Source organism: Notamacropus eugenii, chromosome 3, assembly GCF_028372415.1.
Source record: "Notamacropus eugenii isolate mMacEug1 chromosome 3, mMacEug1.pri_v2, whole genome shotgun sequence".
Classification (NCBI taxonomy): Eukaryota; Metazoa; Chordata; class Mammalia; order Diprotodontia; family Macropodidae; genus Notamacropus; species Notamacropus eugenii.
In genome coordinates this window covers 367082071-367105137 of record NC_092874.1, presented here as the reverse complement: position 1 = coordinate 367105137, position 23067 = coordinate 367082071, and the positions used below count along the sequence as shown (strand labels likewise).

At 33.0% G+C, this 23067-nt stretch overlaps 1 pseudogene; it reads left to right on the top strand.

Moving 5' to 3' along the window:
- Positions 1–12298: 12298 nt before the first annotated feature.
- On the top strand, positions 12299–22087 carry LOC140531678 (large ribosomal subunit protein uL3-like; annotated as a pseudogene).
- Positions 22088–23067: the final 980 nt, after the last annotated feature.

The window sequence follows — 23067 nt, the reverse complement described above, 5'->3', positions numbered from 1 at the left end:
AAATACTAAAAGGACTAGGGATTATGTAATTTAGAAGACCTAGAACTGACAAAAAGTGAAACTGTGACAGAGTTTATCACTAAATGAAGTTGAATTGGCAAGATATTGCCCACAGGAAATGAATGCTTTTTCCCTGAGATTTTAAGATTGAAAATAAAGTTTCTGCCAGCAAGTGGTAGTGGTGGTGACACTATCTATTAAACAAACTCATTAGAATTAGAACTACACTATTGATTCAAACCAACTTATGACTCAGATATATTATAAAGGGCACAGCCAAGTTCTATTTTCAATATTTAAAAATATTACTATTAAATCAACATAGATAAATATATCTATCTATATACAGAAATAAATTTGATTCAGTGAGACATTTATGTTTTAATATTAAAATAAATGTCATTTCAAGTAATATTTGAAAGAAATAGAATACCAGTCATATAAAAGTATTTGCTGTTTTATTAATCACAAGTATTCTTAAGTGTTGCCTGGTAATTTTAAATTTTGCTGCCTTTCAACTCTAATGTCTCAAGCCCAGAAGTTTATCCCCACAGTATATATCACACAAATCTCTTAGGAAGGTTGACCCAATCCTAGAAAATAGATAGAAAACTTTCCATTGAACTATAAATGATATAGTTAGAATTTTATATTCTATAAGGAAATAGAATAGAAATAATATTACCAGAATCCAGTTCTTATGCCTTTTATTTTTATGATAATAATAACCAGTATTTACATAGTGCTTACTGTGTGCCATGCACTATTCTAAATGCATTAAAAATTGCATTATATTTCATTCTTACAACAACCCTATGAGGTAGGTGCTATTTTTATCCCCATTTAATAATTGAGGATACTGATGCAAACAGAGATTGTGACTTATCCAAGGTCACATAACTGGCTAGTGTCTGAGCCTGAATTTGAGTTCAGGTCTTCTGATTTTAAGCCCAGCACTTAATCACCACTGCATCACCTAGCTGTCCCAAACAATTATCAATATAGTTGTCAGTCTAAAGTGATAACGAATGTCTTAGATAAAGTCTAAGAATAAAATGAAGCTATTATTAAGACACAAGTACATTTGCAAAGGCATTATTTGATTCAAAGAAATAAAGAGCAATAATGAAAAGACAAGAAAAGAAAGGAAGAAAAGATATAAAAGGAAAGAGAGAAAGGAAGGAAGGAAGGGAGAAAGAAAGGAAGAAGAAGAGATGAGGAAGAACAACAGGAGGAGGAAGAAGAGGAGAAGGAGAAGGAAGATTGGGATACAGGAGAAAGGGAGTGAGGGAGGGTGGAAAGACAACAAAGAAAAGCATTTGTTGGGCTCTAACTAATGTTGTTAGTCATTTGTTTTCATGAACATTACCTTCCTCAAAATGCATATAATGATTAGAGAAAAGACTAAAGTTACAACCCATTTAGTACTTATGAAACTTGTCATATTGATGTAGTTTCAAAATTGGACAACTAAAATTAGAATCCATCTTGCATTAAGAAAAACAATATGTGATTTCAGTGTAACCTCAGAGCAGAACTCTATCAATTAATCACCTTGCTTTTGGAACAGCATTTTGTTATTTTTGTTTTTATATGTAACTACAAAATAGAACTAAAAGAAATGAATTTTTAAAAATTTACTATAAATTTTCTGAAGCAATTTGTCCCAATGATAGAGAATATGGATCAAAGGGTTGGTGCTATTTAATTCAGTAGAAACAAGGTGTTGTTTGATGGATTTTATTTTTCTGGAAAAACAAAAAAAGGACTGTTTCTTTTAAGTTTTAATCACATAATATTTCATAATCCCTATGTATCTTGCATGCCAATTGTCCTAAGGAATTTTTCATTTGGTATTTTTCATCTGAATTAAATTGGTGTGATAATTCTGAATATTAAAAATCAAACCGTGGGCCACACATGACTACACATGACCATACAACATTAAGTTTTGATTATTTTCTCTATATCATAGTAAATGCCTAGACTGACTGAAGCAATTCATAAGTGGTATAGGGGGTCCTATTTATACAGCTGATTAGTTGAAGGATCAATATATTAAAGTTATCTACTCCATAGGTTATATAATCAGCAGAAGTGTAGACCAGGATTATGCCTATGAATTGATAACATTAAAACTAATGACTTAATTTCCATCTGAGCTATCTAAAATTGCATTAAAGAGTTCCTTCTCTCCATATTAATATTAATGAAAGAGGCTAGTAAACTAATCAAAGAATGCATTTGATCGTCTTTCTCATTTATCATTTTCAATTATTAACCCATGCCCCTTTTCCACAGGCTGGGTGTTGATGTATGTATGTATGCATTGGCCTTTCTTTCTCAGTCTTCAATATTTCCCTTTTCTTTCTCTGCTTCATAAAATGTTTTCTTTCTTTCCTTCTTTTTTCTTCCCTTTCTTTTGTTTATTTTTTTTGTTGCAAGCTTGTAGATGGATGTTAAAGACTTTAACTAAAATGTCTCAAATAATGGCCTCATAGAGGTAGTCCAATAGTTTGTTTTTTTTTCAAACAGGATCTGTTTGAATTACAACCCATTACAGATGCTGTAATTTCATTGGAGCTCTGTTCACTTTATAGCTCTTGTTTTCAGAGGAGGACTTCATCATTTTCATTCCAGTTTCTAGGTGACACAAACCTTTAGATGAGTTTTGATCAGTAATGTTCTCAATTTAAAAAATGAGACAAGATAGATTTGCTACTAGATTTTGACACACACGCTGAGGAATATTTCATGAAAAGTTCATTATCTCCTCCAAAGATCCATATGTATCACAGCTTTAAATTCCGTTATTTTGAAATAAGATCCATTAAATCTATTTGTTCTTTGTAATTGACAAGAAATCCTAGGGGTATAAAACTTGAAAACTGAAGAAAACAAGACAGCTGGCTTTTTCAGTACTGTTAATCAGACATTGCATTAAGTACTGCCTCTGTGCCAAAGCTGTATGTATGCACCTTCATAGAAGTTGATAGAGATATTTTTCACAGTTATATTCTAAATGTGAGTAATACAGTGATATTTTAAAGGATATTCATTAACTCTGACCTTTTAGGCAATGGGATATATTTTTTGAAATTGTCAAAAGTTACAAATTCTCAACCAAACCAAGTGAAAATTCCTTTATGTGTGAACACATGAATAGCTCAAAGTCAATCAAGCAATGCAATGTAAAATTAAACTCTGTATTTGCATACATTTTCATTAGATGTGTATTTACTCAAATTATGGAAACTGTTGAAATGCTTGAATTAATCCAATTGTATTATTTCTACTCAGAGGATAAAACCATCTGGCTAAAATTTTGGGGCTAAATTGTCACTTTTCTTCAGCTACCTTTGAATTTAAATCACTGATGTGTACATTTATGTTTCTGGCTAACAAGATGCTGTTAATCAGAGTTAATCCTTCAGAGTCCTGTGCAATGGATGAGAGAGGCTACAAAATTCATTCTTAAAGCTATGTATTTAATTATCTAGGCCAGGGCTGAACCTAAACATCAATGTAGCTGAGTGTTTTAAGATTACTGAACCTCTTTTTGGATGACACTCTCAAATGTAAATTAAACATCCTTCATATTCAATGAAGATCATTTTACATTTCCATATGGGACCTTCAATATTTGGCCTCCAGCAGTTCGTATTCCTTTCTGAATCTCAGAATAAAACAGAAAAGAATATGTTTGAAATTTTAAAAGAAAAGTTATCTCAACTAATCTTTAAATACCAATTAGTTTTCAATGATTAAATTTCAATATTAAGGCACACTTATGGCTTGGAAGACTATTTTTCCTACATTTTGGGGATAAAGGTAAACCCAATAAGTTACTCCTCTTTCTCCATCATCTTCACAAAGAGAGCTCAAAATATGAAGGGTATTTCTTTCTGCTTCAATAAAATGGAAGTATAAATGTGGCATGATAATGGAGAATGTAATTACTTTTCCATCATTCTGTTTTATTGGTCTCTTTATCCTCTTGGAAATACTAGCTTCAATAAGACAAAATACATTAAGGATAAAAACATTGGTTTGTTCTTAACAGTGTTAAATACAGGTATTTTCATCATTTGGGCCATTTTACTATGTTTGCTGAAGGAAGAAAGGTCCTGTGATTCTGCTCAAGAATTGACAGGTTTTAGCACCTACTGAAGTTCTTTGAAAGTGCAATATGGAGATGAAAATCAGAATTGAGAGATGTAAATTAGTCCAAGATCTATATATAAGAACATTTGGCCAAAAGAAGCAGGCCATGTGTTTAAAGTTAATGATATGAATGTAAAAAAGTATTTAACAGAAGGTTTTTCAAGCACATTTTTGGTCTCACTATACAATGCTTTTGTAAAATGCTTTTCAAGAGCTACAAAGAGTCTTTAATAGCTATTTGCATCCACAATTACACTTTTTGAATGGGACCTTGACTGGGTTACTGTTAAATCTTGTACTAAAATGCACTGATGTAATAGATTGAATTGCACCCCTCATTGAGTTTCAGAATTATCCAGGGGAGAAAATGCCAAATAGCTCTGATAATTTGAAGTAAAGTCAAGAAAGGTTTCAACCTGGGGGTATTTTATAGAATAGATTATTTTTTTCCTAAGTGGCATGTTAGGGAAAAGGTTCAGAAAATATGTATTCCATTATAAAGAAGTTGGATTGACACACACAACGCTGGATTTTTAATCCAAGAATACACTGATAAAATGTTGACAGTCAACTTTAGAGGGTAAAAATGGAAATATGTTCATTTTATTTCTTTTGGGATTTGATTCTTATATCCTTTCTACTTCTATCTTAAAGTTGAAGAGCTTTTAATTTCTCTCATTAATTTAAGGAGTTATTATTAAAGATTTGTTGATTAGCTATATATTTGACACCACCTAAATAAAGACCTTTACTTTTCCAAAAAAAGGATAAAGTCTCCTCTTTTTAAGCAGTCTTTTCCTGTGTCGTATCACATTTTCTTTCAGAGATACACAGTATCTATCATGAATTTCAATTTTTTAGGAAAAAAACATTAAAAAGGAGATTCTCTATAGATGTAAAAGAGCCTTTGAAGCTGACACAGCATACTAGATTTGCTTTAGCGTTTTCACTGTTAACACGATCTTAGTGTATATGAGAATCCTAGAAACAAAAATTAATGATAGTCTATGGATATTTTAAAGCCAAAGCTTGTCCTAATTTAGTGGAGATTAGCACAGTAAAGATTGTGATGGCACATTATCCAATCAGGCTTGAGGGACAGTATATTTTCCCTCTTCCCATTTTACTTAGTTTTCAGTTCTGAATACCTGCTTTCCTCTATCCATAAGAAACCAATAAAAACAAAACCTGTTGCCATTATTTTGAGTCCTCTGGAACTAGTTGATTCTGTTATGTTGATTAGAGCTAATAAGTCTTTTAGAACTGATTGTCCTTACAGCATTATTTTTATTGCATAAATTTATCTCATGGTTCTGCTCACTTCATTTTGCATCAGTTCGTATAAATCTTCTTATAATAATATTCATGGACTTTTTTTAAGTTAACCCACGAGGACATATTTGAATACCTACACAGTGCATGAATTAACTCAGACAAAATGAAATAGGTAAATTTATGGATTTATACAAGAAACATTATTGCTTTTTCCATCTTAAAAAAACTTAGCATACAATGTATCCTTTTACTTCAAATACCTGTTTTAATGACTGGGCATTGAACTTACTTGTTTTTAATAGAGATTCTTTTATTTTTTATCATGAAATCACAATATTGCATTGGATATTAAGTATACACTTGATAAATGCTGTATTTGTAAGTCAGTCACAAATGTTTAATTTTAATTATATTTTTCTGTTGAAATAATATTGATTTTTTTCTCCCTTCCAAATCAGCAAAAAATCTTGTAACTAATGTGCATATGTAGAGAAAATATATTCCTTCATTGTCTGTTTCCCCTCCAAAAAAATATGTCATATTTCATCCCTAACCTTCTTTCAGGAGGTGGGTACAAAACTGCTTTAAGTATTTGGTACTTATGTGTAATTTTTCTCAGTCTTTTCTCTTTTGGAGGAATAGGCCTAGAAGAGGTACTACACTACCATAGTGTGTGTATATGTGTACCCACACTTACATACATACCTACACATAGATGTACTTATGTGTGTGTATGTCTATGTATATACATATGTATTAACTCCTCCTTTAATCCATCCTGCCTCTTATGAACTCCTTCTGTCATCTCCTAATTTTGTATTTCTGTACTCAATTATATGCATATATGTGGGTAGTCAAAAATATGCACAGAGATACACATGTATAAATATATGTATCACACAAATGTACCTATATATATGTATATATATATATATATGTATATGTTTGTGTCTATAAATTTCTCCTTTGATCAGTTAGTATGAAAGTGAGATTCAAGTGTCATCAACTCCCCTCAACTCTTCTTCTTTATTTATATAAACTTCTACGTGTACATCCTGAGATATGAGACAATTTCCTTAACTATACTTATCTATATCCTACCCTATTGTGTTCTTCTTCCCTTCTCCATTTTGTTTTTAAAATCATCAAAAAATGACAAAATTCCTTCTAAGCTTCCTCAATCAACCTTAGATTCTCTGATGATGATAAGATTCTGAGAAAACATATGTATCATCTTCCTGTATTAGAATGAAAATTGTTTATCTTCTTTTAGTCCCTTATGCTTGATAATTCCTGTTTATTTTTTTGTGCTTCTCTTGACTTCTATTTTTGTACATCAAAATTTCTATACAGCACTGGTCTTTTATTTTGAAATATTTGGATGTCCTCTATTTCATTACAATTACATTTTTTTTCCTTTATTGGATTATACTCTGGCTGCCTTAATAATTTGTTCTTGGTTATAGGTTTGTACTATTTGCCTTTGGAATATCAACTGCTCAATCTTCTGTGATCTTAATTGTGGTTTCTAAATACTTGATTTCTTTCTATCTCACTATTTTTAGTACTTCTTTCTTTGATCCTGACTCTCTGCATGTTGACGATAATCTTTCTTAGAGATTCTATTTTGGAGTTTTTCTTTTCAATAAGTGCCTTTCTATTTCGATTTTTGCCTTCTGGTTCAACTATTTGGTGAATCATAAAGTCATATAGATTCAATCTGTTGGACCAAAGTTAAATGCTCTGGACTATATGTAACTCATCTCAACTCTATGGCTCAGGCTCAGTTTTTGAACAAAATGAGACACTTATGGGTCATATAACATTTAACAAAAACAAGTGTGCTTAACAAAATCATGCAAAGGTATTTAGTAACAAAGTAGTATTCTCTAACTCCACATTTGTCATAATGGTAAGGCATAGTTAAAAGCTTGAGGAGTCAATGATGACTCATGTGCTGCACTGTTGTACTTACCTGATGTGGAATCTAAATTGATGACTTGAACTCTCTTAAGTTGGACAAATCAAAATTCAAAGACAGTTTCATCACCCTGTAAAGAAAATCATCCTAATATACATAGCAGGGACTTTAGTAGATATTGCTCTTACTATACGTCTAGATTATTTTAATGAGTGATGAATTTGCTTCAGACTTCTAGTAACAGTCTCACTTTTCATATCTAATGCAGTGTCATCCATCTTGGATAATAAAAGTTATTCAAAGAAGACTAGTGTCTCTGGGGTGAAGGCTTGCCAAAGCCTTTTCAGGCCTGCTCATCCACCTTTGGTGTCTTAACTGGCGCTTAACCCTCACTTGTGGGTCCCCAAAACTGTAGTATGCTCAGCAGTCACACCCTGGTAAATGTTCTTGGCAGATGGACTAAACCAGGATGAGGGTAACCAAAAGGCCTCAAATCCATTGGTGAGTTATGGGGATGTCTAGCATGTGAAGGCATCTCCTGTGGAATTGACATAAAAACAATTTAATCCAATAGCAGTTGAGACAGTTGAAGTTGCTGTTCTGTAGTACTTTGAGTTTGGTCAGACATGGAAGACACCAAGGTCATCTGCTGCATCCTGAGTCATTGTTAGTTATTTTGACTTCTGTCTTCCACTGGACTTCAGTGATTGGAAGAGAGAGTGAGGCAGACAACCTTATGCAACTCTGCCTCACTTAAATACAATGCATTTACAACTAAAGACTATCCTGTGATGTCATTGGTCCTCTTCAAAAATAAAGGAGAAACAAAATCATCCTTCCAATTTCATAGGTTTTCAACTTTGCAGTCATCCTTGATTCATAACTGTTCATCAAGCCAATATTTCTAATCAGTTTAAAGTCTTGTGGATTCTGCTTTAGTCAATAATCATTTACTCAATGAATATGTTTTAAATATTGTCATTGGCTATACATAGGACTAGGTTCTGGGCATATGCGTACAAAAGTCAGACAGTCTCTGCTTTCAAAAAATGAGTAGTATGCTTAACGTAAATTTGCCTTTTAAAAAATTATATCTTATGTATATCTAATCACCTAAATTTTCACCAGTATTTCTCCCCCATTCTCTCCCAGTAAGCTATCCTAGGAAAAAAAGAAACAAACAGAAAACAAGCAAACGAACAAAAAAGCCACAACTACGTTTTAAGAGAAAAAAATCAGCAAAACTGGTAAATTAAAAAAGAATTTGTGTGTGTGTGTGTGTGTGTGTGTGTGTGTGTGTGTGTGTGTGTGTGTGGCAAACCTGTGGACTTCCTGCTCCTTCAAAGGAGTGGGAGGGTGTGTCATATCAATATATCTTCTTTGAAGTCATGTTTTTTCTTTGTAATTTTGCACCATTCACTTTGAATTGGTGTGCTACCGTTGTTCTTTCACCTTATATCATGGTGTTCATGCACGCACGCACACACACACGCACCTATATATCCATATATCTGTGTGTATATATATATATTACATATATATATATTACACATACATACACACATACATACATGCATACATAAAATTTCCTGCCTCTGCTTACTTCTTGGTGAATCAGTTCCTATAACTTTTTCCATACTTCTCCATATTTATCATATTTGTCATTTCTTCAATAACTGTTATATTACATTATATCAAGGTGCAATAATTTATTTAGATATTCAACAACCAGTGGATATCTACTTTGTTTTCAATTCCTTGCTACCACACATGCAAAAAAAAAAAATGCTTCTAGGAATATTTTATTGTAAAAGAGAAATTTATTTCTGTCAGTAAATTACCTTGTTGGGGTATATGCCTAATGATGAAATTTCTGGGTCAAAGGTATGGAAATTTTCATCACTTTATTTACATAATTCTAAATTGCTTTCCAAAGCTGTTATATCAGTTCACAGCTGCAACAACAGTGCAGCAGTGTGCTTATATTTCTATCCTCCCTTGAATGTTGACTATTCAAATCTTTTTTCACCTTTTCCAATTTGCTAGGTGTGAGGTGAAATATCAAAGTTGTTTTGATTTACATTTCTCTTAGTATTAGGGATTTGAAACACTCTTTTACACAATTTTAATAGTTTAGAATAATTCTTTTGAGAAATATTTGTTCGTATAATTTGAATCCTTTATCAAATGAGAAATGACTTTTGGTCACATTTTTATAGCTTGGATACTGTAGAAGGCCCAGCTGTTGACACTAGCATTGTCTTGTTCAGGTTAGATTTCAGACACCCACAAGTGGTTGAACATTTAACAGAAAGGAGGTTTACCTATCTTTCATTTTGTTTGTATATTCTCAGTTTTGTTAATATAGAGCTATACATAGTAGGTTCCAAAATTATTTTAGTTTCTTTTACTGAATGTGATTTTCAACTTGTCCATTTACTGTAATATTGGTTTGATTTTCTGCTTTCTTCTCTTTCATAACATTCCTAAAGTTTCATCTATGTCTTAATACTATTTAAAACATCAGTTTTGTTTATAACTTCTGCAGACTTCTTGGCTTCTAATTTATCTGTTTATTCTCTATTTTTAATATCTCCTCTTTTATGATTAAGTTTTCAGTTGGATTTCTAAGTTTTTAAAAATCCATATTCAATTAATTAATCCCTTCTTTTTCTGCTTTTTAATAATCTGTTTTAGTGACATGCATAGGAAAACATTAAAAATTTTTTCTTTAAAGAAAATTTTTGCTTCATCATCATCCACTCAGTTTTAGCCTTTTTCATAACTGTTACTGTTAATGCAGAATTTTCCCCATAATTCGTTTTTCCCATAAAATTAATAATTTTCACTCATATTTCATATTTCTTTTTAAATTCTCAATTTGGGTCCATGTATATTGTTTGTGCTCTGTGAACTGTTTAATAATTTTACTGTTTGTAGTGCATAAAATATCATTATTTCTGACTAAATAAGTTAAAATAGGAAAAGTGTTTTGCAAAACTTAGGTAGCTATTAAATGTTAGTTTAATAGTATGATCATCCTTATTATTTTCATTTATTTGGAGTAGCGTTCTGCCTTAATATCTGCATCATTATTTTTGGTAAAATCTGATAAATTTTTGCAAAAATATTTTATTAAAATTTTGATAAAATTTGAACATTAAAATATGGAAATTCATTTATCATTTAGAAGTCCTATTTTTAAAAAAGATAGTTTTTATCCCTAGTTTCTTCTGTTTCAACTTTACAACTTCATTTTTATTTATTTTTTTCTATTAGATTTGTTCAGAACTGAGAATACATTAAAGTCTCCTACTGTCATTGCATTCCTATGCATACCTTCTCATAATCAAATTAATTTTTTCTGTCATCAAATGAAAAACTATGACATTTAGAGCATACAAACTAAATATTGAGATTACTTTGTTGTCTAGAATTCCTTTAAACTTAATATAATTTCCTTTAAGATTTTGTTTCTCCTGAATTTTGTTTTTATTTCTTCTGATGGCATGATTGTAATTTTTGCTGTATCTCAATACACCCAATGCATAGGAAACTTTATTTTACTTCCTCGTGTTTATTTTGTGTACATTTTAACATTTTAGTTGAGTTTCTTGTTGGAAAAAAAGTACAGGGTTTTGTTTTTTATTCAATATTTCAATCTCATTCCATAGGGTTATTTAATGCTTCCACTTGGAGTTTTATTTCCCTGTATTTTTAACACTGCTTTTTTTTTCTGAATTAAAATTTTTGGTATAGTTCCCTTTCCTCTTTTAATACAGTGTATTGTCACTTCAGTTATTTTCACTATATCTAGTTAGCAACCCTCGTTACATTGACTTGCCCTTCATCCCTTCCCCTCATTTGTCACTATTTCTCTAGTTTTGGAGTTCTACTTATATTTTTTTCCTTTATTCCTTTTAATTATCTAAAGCTTTCTCTTGTTTTCCTGTCAGTTAGTTACTTAAATTTACTCCACCTCTCCTTTTATTTTTCTAATCATTTTTTCATTTTCTAAAAGATTAGAGTTTCTTCTCAAATTTCTATTTATTCTTGACTTTTGTATTTTGAATCATCCTCTTTATACTTATAGTTAATACTTATTTTTCTTTAGTTTCTGTATCTAAAGTACTGATTTTGAGATCCCTCTTCTAAACTACTTCTATTTGCTTGTACATTTTTCCCCCTCCCTTACTCTTGGCAGCATCAATTCCTGTAGATTCTGAGCATTGAAAAATTTTCCTATAATAACAATTTCCCCATGTCCCTTATTGTACACTCTAATTTGACCCCACTATATTCTGCAAGACCATTTTCTTCTTTCTTGTTTGTTATTAAATCTATATTCATATCATGGAAACTTTCTTGATGTGAATGTCCCACAGGAGCTCCAATTTATCTTCTCCTTAGGATGGAGTCTATGGACATATTATCTTGTTTCAAAGTGATGATCTCTTTGAATATCAAATCCTTACAAATTATGTCCATCATTAAATCCCCATCTCTTAGTACAGAATCTCATCCTGTGGAAGTTTGCTTCTAACAGACCTTTTTCCACAATGAACCAAGATTTTTTTTCTTTCGTTTTCACTGTTCCCATTCCTTAGTTTACCATCTCTCTTGTAGACCTTCTTCTTCCTGAAGCTACAGGAGTAGCTTTCACTTCATTTTTTTACCACTGATTTTCTTGAGGTAACATATATTTCCTTCTACTTTCCCTTTCTTTCATTTTATAACCATTCCCATTCTATTGTTAATTCCTTAAAGAACATTGGTTCATCTAGAGCAGAGGTTCTCAAACTTATTTAGCCTATTGCCCCCTTTAATAAAAATGACAATGTCTCTTGGAAATCTACTTTCTTTAACCCCCTAATGCTTAAATATCTATCTATCTATCTATCTATCTATCTATCTATCTATCTATCTATCTATCTATCTATGACACATCTTAAATTTAGTAATTTATTGTAAATTTGTGGGGGGTTGTTCCTGCACTGAAATTTTGAAGCAACATCATGTAACTGTATAGTATATTGTAAACAAATCCTTAAACACACATATTCCTGGTGATGCATGTTGGACTTACGAACAATGGCCTACACACTCAACTACCAAGACTAGTTCATTAAGGCCTATCAGTAGACTTGATCACTGACTTGCATTTTGTATGTTTATTGTGAACATAATATAATTACTCCTACTTTACCTCTATTACACAAAAGATGAACATATATGAATGGCTTTTCAATATTTTCTTATTTTTCTTACTTCCTTATGTTTTCACCCTCCTTTGTTTTTATTCAATGCCCCCAAATTGTACCCAAGGCTACAATTGCCCTCCTAGATCATTGCAGTGCCCTCCAGGGGGTGGTGTCACCCACTTTGGGAACCTCTGATAAAGAGGAAGGTGATTGTGAGGTTTAGTTCATGACATTTCAGATCTGTTCCTCTACCATTATTTCTACTGTTTTAATATGGTAATTTTATGTTTATCTAAGTATATGTATGAGTGAAATTAATTTAATGATGCCTTTGTTGTTATTTTTCTTTTTAAAAACTCCGTAGATATCTATTTAAAAAAACAAATACTAACTAGAATTGCAGTGATTTGTTTCATTACTGGTATTTCCTTGGTATTTCTTTGTTTCTTTTTTTGAAGTGTTTGTAAGGCAAATTGTCTTTTTAGGTTTTTTTGTTACATGATTCATTGTTGCATTTGTTGCATAATTCATTCAAAACTAGAAAGACCTGTTTTTGAGTAAAGAGTCGAAAAAAATGGTTGTCTTGTTAGTCACATCATTAGCTCACATTATATCTGCAATACATTTCTCTTACATATTCTCTTCTTTCTACTCACATGACTGCCACTCTTATTTAGTCTCTCATCTCTTTTTGTCTGGTCTATTTTAACGGCATCCTAATTGTTCTGTACACCTTAAGTTGGCTCTATAGAATCAATAGTTCCACAGTCACCAAAATAATGTTTCTAAAGGACAAATCTGAGTGTGCTGTCTTCCTGGTCATCAGATTTCGATAGCTCTCTCTTGCTCCCAAGATCAGATATAAGCTTCTTTGTCTGGAATCTTTCTCCATCCCAGTCTGGCCTAGTCTATTTGCCTGAATTTTTTTTGAAAACAAGTATCTATCTCACAGGGTTACTGTGAGGATAAAATGATATGATATTTGTAAACTGCTTAGCAAATAGTAGGTAAGTAACAAATACCTTTTTTCTTTCTTCCTAGAGTTCATTTCACAGGAGGATGTGAATGATCAGAAGGCCTCCAAATTAATAAACTTGTATTGCCCAATGGAATATCTCCAATGAAAGTATTCCACTGGTAAGAGATTGAAGTTTCATGTTTAGTTAACAGTAGTAATCCTACTGAGGTTTGAGATCTGGAAAAAAGAAATCTTGTCAATGAAGAAATATAACATATTCTTACCCACTATAAGTTATTACTGAAAAGAGAATATGAAAATCAGCACCCCCCAAACAAACTCTAAATAACGGGATTTAGATTTTGGCCTCTCCAGTTCACTTGCTCTAAGAATGTGGATTAGGCCCTCATATTAAATTATAATCTTTAATAGGCTTTAGGAATTGTTGACCATGCCTCTAAGATGTTGTCAAAATGTCATTTTAGAAAGGGTCCAATTATATAGCAAATGGTCTGTTTTCCCTTTCAATTGTTATATTACCTGAATCATTATAGAACTTAAATAAAAAAAAGAAACACATATTCTAACAATAATTTCCAGGGAATATCACATTATTTAATGACATTAAAGCTTGTATATTAAGAGATGGCAGGTGAGAATGAACGAAGTGTGATTGAATATGCAAATGTATGAAGGAAGTAAGGTGGATAGTATTTCATTTGTCTGTTTCTTTCTTTTAAGGTAACAGTGATGATAGCAATCTCTCTAAAGATGAGATTCTATCCTGGTGAGTATTGAGAGGAAAAGTTAGAAATGTATGAGGAGATAGATTATAGAAAACTTTGCTTAATGACTAAAGAATTTGGACTTCACTTATAAATTAAAAAAAAAAACACTGAATGTCCTAAGCAGAGAAAAGATATGATAAAAAAGGAGTACTGTAGAAAGACAAATCTGGTAATTGCATTGGATGGGTTTGTGAGGGTAGAGACTATGAACAGTAAGATCTATTAGAAGATAATCAACATAGTTATGATATACAATAAAAGTTTAAATTTTATAAAAGTGGCATCAAGTCTAAAAAGGGGAGTGTTATGGGATCATATATTAGAGATATAACGGCTTTTAAATTTCTTCATTTTACAGATGAGGAAATTGAGATTCCAGAAAAGTCAGAGAACTTGTTCAAGGTCACACAGGTAGTCAGTGTCAAAAACACGATTTGAACCAAGGTTGTCTAATGCCAAATCAGTCATTCTTTCCATATGCCACACACAAAATAATTAGAAAGGAAGAATCAGTAAGACATACTGAAATTCTAAGCTGGATGATTAGAAAACATATTTTTTTAAACAGTGAAGAATAGAAGGGGCTAGTTTTAAAGCTAAGATGGTAAGTTCAATTTTAGATATAATATTAACTTAATAGAACAGAAGAGGTTAAAAGGAAAATGTCGCTGAAATATGTAGATTTGTCAAACAATATCTTGGGATTCCTATATGATTAATACAGTAAAGGCTTAAACTGAAGATGTTTGAGTGGGAATCCACTATGATGATGAAGATTCGAAGTTATCCAGTCAATGACACAAAGGCCTGAATCACCTCCCCGCCTCTTTTGTCCTTAAATATTATATTAGTGTTAAATAACTAACCTATTTATACTGTGCTTTGTTTATTTTGGGTACATATTCTCCCTGTAAGAGTAAGATTATTCTTGAAATAAGGAAGACCCGGATTGATATTTTGCCTCTGAAACACTATTAGTGTGACCATAGGAAAATCACTTAACTTTTCAGTAAGCCAGAGAATTCCATAACACTAAAAGTTATAAACAGGTTACTTATCTGCATCTGCATATATCTGCTATATATTCTCATTTTTCTGTGCATTTAAGAAGTATAACTCAAAGTATGACGCTAACAGCAATTTGCCAGTTCTTTTGACTCAAAAGAAAGTTATCTCTTAAATCTGTTAATTGGTATCCTGGAAATCAGCCTAAAATTATGTGGTTGACTTTTTAGTAGGCATTTTGACTTCATGGGGCAGTCGATTTTCTAATGGACTTTCTGATTGCAAAGAAAAATGACAAATATATTTGGGAAACATATTACTTATATTTCTATTTTTTTCTTGTTTTGTCAAGCAAGAGCTTAATTTTTGCAGAGAAAAGAAGGAGCCACGTCGGATAATGTTTGAAAAGAGAATTTGCTTTCATTCATTTTCATATCCAGCTTTTGATTTGAGTGACGCTTCCATTTACCTAGTGTCTTTATTAACTAATCATCATGTTTGCTGTGTGTATTTTGGAGATTTGTGCTTTGATATGACCTGCAACCACTTTCTAAATAAAATAGAGTAATATAATTTTAAAAATCTTCCTAAATATCAAGAAAAGAGGAGATTCAAGTAAAACATAAGATTATGTGGAGGGCACTCAACCTCTTGGAACACTGCAAAATTTACATAAACTATCAGATGTCTAAGATCAAAGCTGTTTATGGAGGGAAAGACAATCATCTTGTGTTTCGTGATTTTTAAAAAAATCTAATTTATTGGAAAAAGAAAAAGGAAAAGGGAAAAGAAACACACTCGCCAACATTTACAGTACTATTGGTAACAAACTATTTCCACATAGCTTTTATTCATATTTATAGCAGCAGAAAATCTTGATGGGTTTCCTTAGTGTTGTACTGCTATTTCCCTAACCCTTAGTCAAAAGAAAAGCCAAGAAGTATTAGAGGAGATACTTAAGGAATTTTACCCTTGACATTAGAAAGGTTTTGGGAAAACTACAAGAATGCCAATAGCTCCAATGGATCACTTTGTACTGGACAAAGAAACTATAATTTTGTCACATTTTTAAGTTTATTGCTGTTCTTATACATGAGTTCATGCTCATCCTCCTGGGAACAATGTCCCTTCTGGGAAGGTCACTCAGCTGGACTCCAGAGGAGTGGCTTTCCTAACAGCTTGACTCATCATAAACAAGACTAACTATAGTCTCACAGTGTCTTGTTTTTTAAAGAGCCTCCAGAGACTGAACTTTGTTCAGCAGATAGCTAGCTGCCTTCTAACTCTAGATACATCAGAGAACTTTTTCATACTTTGTAAAGAAGGAAAAAAGAACTAAGCCTTCTTATGTTTTAAAATTTTAACACCTTACTGTTTTGATCACTGGTCTTTGTATTCTGGGCTGAGTGCAAATCAACTTACACGGCCTACCCTGATAAATTTTCCCTCCTCCCCTTCAAACAAACAATTGTACTGCAGAAAGTGCTGAGATAAACATCTGGTTGTACATAAGCCCCCTTTTTATTTTAGTCATTTATTCAGTATAATTTCTCACTATTTTCCATTATCCTTGGGCTATCTTACCAATCCACAAAAAGTGTATTTTTTTTCTATTTTCCTGCATTTCCTGCAACAATGACTATTCCCCTTTTGTCATCCTTACCAATTTTCTGGTGTTTGTGGTGAAACCACAAAAATATTTGGTTTTCATGTTTTCTTACCATTATTAAGTTGGAACACTTCTTCATTTACATTTACAATTCATTTGCATTTCCTCTTGAGAACTGCTTGTTCATGAACTTTAGCAATTTAACAACTGAGGGAAAGATTTTGGTCATATATTTACTTTAATTCCCCATACATATTCGAGGGGGAAAACATACATAATAAAACAACACACTGAAACTTTGTTACTTTCCTCCTATGGACATTATACTATAGAAAGGGCATGTTTGGGGCCAAATTATTTAAATAATGCTTCACTTTATTAATGAGTAAAAGTGCAATATCAGAAAACATGCATTGCATCGATGGAATCTTTCATAATGGTGCAGATTAAGGAAACAATGTTTCAAGGAAGAAATAGTAGCTTGATATAGTGAAATGATTCACTTTATGAGAGAAAGATGTTTTCAACAAACTCTTATCAGTGTAAATTTTAGAATGATTCAATAAGATGAGTTTTATGTGCTTCAGAAAATGTAGTCTTCAAAAATAAATTGGAATAATTTATATATATATATATATACATGTATATACATATACAAATGTATATAAATATATATTTGTATGTGTGTATTTGTATATATATGTAGTATGTGCATTTACATATGTACATATATTTATATGTATATATGTGTGTGTATGTGTATAAAACAGGAAATCTTTTTTAGATATTTTAGAAATTAGAGATAATTTAGTCCAACCCTCTTATTTAAAGATGAAACTATTGTCTTGTACAAGACAATTGCTTGTCCAAGATTAAATAGTTGGTTGGTGGTAGGCAAATAATTTAAATGCAAATTTCTTTCATCCTGTTATTATTTGTCACATATAGTTCACTGGAGACATCTACCCTCAAAAAGACTAGAAATGGAAGAAAAGCCAAATGAATCTGGAGAACAATGGAGTAACATGTAAATATTTACACAGAGTGAATAAATTAAGGAATTATATATCCCTATCTTTTATTTTTAACTAGAAGAGCCAGATAACTGAGACAAATATGTAAAAACAACTTGTAAGATAAGATGTCTTAACTTAACTTTAGTGCTAAATTTCATACTTCAAGAAGTTCTGATTTCATCAGTATTGAATACTCATTCTACCAATGCAAATAATATCTCTTCAAGATTTAAAATAGATAGTCTTTGTAAGTTATACTAGCAGGAAAATCATCATCTCCAGAACCAGTCTTCATTTTTCCCCCTTTCATCTCACACTCTCTAATTTGGGGTAGGGAGGTAGTAGAATAGAAATTAGAATTTAACATTGAGGTGTTCAAGGTATTAAGGTAAAGATGATAATATGCTCTGTCTCATTTCACAGAGACAAAATCCTATTGTTTCATCACTGGCCATCCAATGACACAAGTATGAGAAATATAGACCAAGAATAAAGTTCTATATAGTGATCTCCTTGAAACAGGTAACAGCACATTAACCAAATGTTTCTGCAAGCAATGCAATTCTTTAAAACCTCCTGAAATAAGCAGAGCATTTACTTGCATAATGAAGTAAGGTCATAGAATCACAGCTCTGGAAAAGACTAAAGTCTGGTTTTCCCAAACCCAGGCACCTAAAAGTGTTTCTAATTCGATTTCTCCTCAGAATATGAAAAAGAAAATTCTCAAAAAATTAACAAAATGAAATTTGAATACATTTTTACTGGAAAAAAATCTTAAAGTTTTTCCTTTAAAGGCAAAAGTGGGACCTGTGTGAGAGAATAGAGTGGTCAGGGCCCAACTCCAGAGTGGTGAAGGGGATGGAGGAGGTAGAATCAGCAGCAACAGCAGCAGAGGCACAGGCAGGGACAGAAGCAGTGGCAGCTACCATTTCTTGATCTCCAGGCCCACAGATTGTAGGGGAATCAAGCTGCTCACAGTACACCATCCACCCCCACTGGAAGCAGAGAACTACCTTGACAAAAAGCTGAAAAGTCAAGTAAATAGCTGGGAAAATGAGCAAAAATCAGAAAAAAAAATAATCAACCTTTAGAATCTTACTTTGGTGACAAGGAAGACCAAACTATACAAACAAAACACAACAAAGTCAAAACTTCTCCATCTAAAATCTCCAAAAAAATATTAATTGGCCTCAGGCCATGGAAAAACTGAAAAAAGATTTTGAAAATCAAGTAAGAAAAGCAGAGTAAAAATTGGAAAGGGAAATAAGAGCAATGCAAGAAAATCTTGAAAAATGAGTCACCTGCTAGCTAAAGGAGACCCAAAACAATGCTGAAGAAAATAACACTTTAAAAATAGACTAATCCAAATGGCAAAAGAGATCCAAAAAGCCAATGAGGAGAAGAATGTCATAAAAAGCAGAATTAGCCAGATAGAAAAAGAGGTACAAAAGCACACTGAAGAAAATAATTCCTTAAAGATTAGAATGGAGCAGACAGAGCCTAATTACTTTATGAAAAATCAAGAAATTGTAAAACAAAGCCAAAGGAATGAAAAATGGCAGACAGTGTAAAATATCTCATTGGAAACCAACTGACCTGGGAAATAGATCCAGGAGAGATAACTTTAAAATTATTAGACTACTTGAAAGACATGAGGAAAAAGACATATAAACATCATCATTTAAGGAATTATTAAGGAAAACTGTCCTGATGTTCCAGAACCAGAGGGTAAAAGAGATATTGAAAGAATTCACTAATGACTTCTTGAAAGAGATCCCAAACTGAAAACTCCCAGCAATATTATACTTAAATTCCATGGTCAAGGAGAAAATATTGAAAGTAGCCAGAAAGAAACAATTCAAGTACTGTGGAACCACAATCAAGATAGCAAAAAATTTATCAGCTTCTGCATTAAAGGAGCAGAGGGGTTGGGATAAGACATTCTGGAAGTCAAAGGATCTAGGATTATAATCAAGAATCATCTAGCCAGCAAAACTGAATATAATCCTTCAGGAAAAAAAGAAATATTCAATTACAAGAGTTTCAAGAATTGCTGATGAAAAGACCAGATATAAATAGAAAATTTGATTTTCAAATGCAAGACTCAAGAGAAGCTAATAAGGTAAATGGGATAAGGAAATTATAAGAGATTTAATCAGGTTACACTGTTTACATTCCTACATGGGAAGATGAGATTTGTAACTCATAAGAACTTTCTCATTATGAGGGTGGTTAGAAATATATGTAGATAGAGGGAACAGGTGTAAGTTGAACATGTTGGTATTATAAATAAAAATAAAATTAAAGAGTGAGAAAGAGGAAAGCATTGAAAGAGGTTTAAGGGAGAGGTAAAATGGAGCAAATTACGTTCCATAAAAGAGTCAGGAAAGAATTTTTACAGTGGAGGGGAAACAGGGGTAGTAGAGGAAATGATTGAATGTTACTCACATTGGAATTGGCTCAGAGGGACTAATATAGACACTTATTTGGGGTTAGAAATCATATTCTACATGAAAGTAGGAAAGGAAGGGAATGAGAAAAGGGAAGTGTTCGTAGAAGGGAGAATAGTTTTTGGGTAGTGGTAGTCAGAAACAAAACACTTTTGAAGAGGGATAGGGCAAAAAGAGAAAGAATCGAATAAGCAGGAGGAAAATATTGTACAGAAGTTGGCAATCATAAATTTTTAGCAAGTTTCTCTGATAAAGACTTGATCTCTCAAATACATAAAAAATAAGTTAAATTTGAAAACATAAGAGCCATCCTCCAGTTATTAAAAAAAACTAGCATATTAAATCAATTATCAGCAAAAGTAATAAAATTCATCTATAGCCATATTTTTTAAAAAATGCTTTAAACATACTATTTAAAAAATATGAGGTAGGCTCCAAACTTGCCTCAGCAGCAGCCACAGGTACATCAGCAGCAGCATGTCCCACTGGAAGTTATCTGCTCCCCAGGCATTGGTCTCTGGGCTTCCTGCCTCGAAAAAGAAGCAGCAGGCACCAGGAGAAGGTTAAGAGCTTCCCCAAAGATGACCCCTCCAAGCTCACCCATCTGACTGCCTTTCTGGGCTACAAGGCAAGCATGACCCATATTGTTCGAGAAGCAGACAGGCCTGGCTCAAAGGTCAATAAGAAGGAAGTAGTCAAGGCTGTGACAATCATGGAGATGCCCCCCCAATGGTCATTGTGGGCATCGTGGGCTTCGTGCAAACCCCACGCGGCCTGCGGGGCTTTAAAACCATCTTTGCTGAGCACATCAGCAATGAGTGTTAAGAGACGATTTAGACGATTCTATAAGAATTGCCATAAGTCCAAGAAAAAGGCCTTCACCAAGTATTGCAAAAAGTGGCAAGATGAGGATGGCAAAAAGCAGCTGGAGAAAGACTTGAGCAGCATGAAGAAGTACTGCCAGGTGATCTGCATCATTGCCCACACCCAGATGCGTCTGCTCCCTCTGAGGCAGAAAAAGTCTCACCTGATGATCCAGGTGAATGGTGGTTAGCATGGCTGAGAAACTGGACTGGGCCCGTGAGAAGCTGGAACAGCAGGTGCCCATGTCCACCGTGTTTGGGCAAGATGAGATGATTGATGTCATTGGGAAGAGGAAGGACAAGGATTGCAAAGGTGTCACTAGCTGCTGGCATACCAAGAAACTGCCCTGAAAAATCCACTGAGGACTGCGTAAGGTGGCATGTATTGGAGCTTGGCATCCCTTCCAGGTAGCCTTCTCTGTGGCTCGAGCTGGTCAGAAGGGCTACCACCATCGCACTGAGATCAGCAAAAAGATCTACAAGATTGGCCAGGGCTACCAGATCAAGGATGGCAAACTGATAAAAAACAATGCATCCACAGATTATAATCTGTCTGACAAGAGCATCAATCCTTTGGGAGGCTTTGACCACTACGGTGAAGTGACTGATGACTTTATCATGCTGAAAGGCTGTGTCGTTGGGACCAAGAAGCATGTCCTCACCCTGCAAAAGTCTCTGCTGGTACAGACCAAACGTTGTGCCCTGGAGAAGATCGACCTGAAGTTTATTGGCACCACATCCAAATTTGGCCATGGTCGGTTCCAGACTGTGGAGAAGAAAAAATCTTTCATGGGACCACTCAAAAAGGACTGAGTCACAAAAGAAGAAGCTGCCTGATGTTTCCAGACCAATTTGGAGCTGGTGGATTCTCAATAAATTTTTCACAATTGAAAAAAAATAATGAGGTAGTACTTCATTCCTATTAGATTGACTAATAGGACAGAAAAGGAAAAAAACAACAACAACAAATGTTGGAGGGGATGTGGGAAAATTGAGACACTAATACATTTTTTAGTGAAGTTGTGAACTGATGCAACCATTGTGCAGAGCAATTTGAAATTATAACCAAATGCTTATGAAACCACTCACGTCTTTTGACTAGTGATACTGCTAGTAGGCCTGTATCCTGAAAAGAGATTGAAAAAAGAAAAAAAAAAGGAAAAGAACCTATACATATTCTCATAGCAGCTCTTTTGAGATTGGCAAAGAATTAGAAATGGTAGGGATACCCTTCAATTGGAAAATGGCTAAACAATTTGTGATATATGATTGTGATGGGATACTGTTGGGCTGTAAGAAATGATGAACTAGATGTTCTCAGAAAAAATCTGGACTTACATGAATTGATGCAATGTTGTAAGATGATCAGCTATGAATGATTAGCTCTTCTCAGCAATACAATGATCCAAGAAAACTGAAGGACTTGTAATGAAAAATGCTATCCATCCATAGAGAAAGAACTAATGGAGTCTGAATACAGATCAAAGTATATTTTTTAATTTTTTTAAATTTTTCTTTATTTACACTTAAATTTTCTTTGATGTATGATTTTTTTTTACAATAGTATAGATTATATGATTATGACTGATTAATTAGAAATTAATATAAATTAGATTAATATAGAAATGTGTTTTGGGGGCAGAGCCCAAATGGTGGAGTGAGAGCAACTACTCACCTAAGCTCTTAGATAAACTCCTTCAGATACCGCTAAAAAGAGAATCTGACCAAATTTTGGAGGTGTAGACTCCAATAAGAGACAGACTGTGGAAGATTCACAGCACAGGACAGACTGAAAGATTGGCAGGAAGGATCTATTC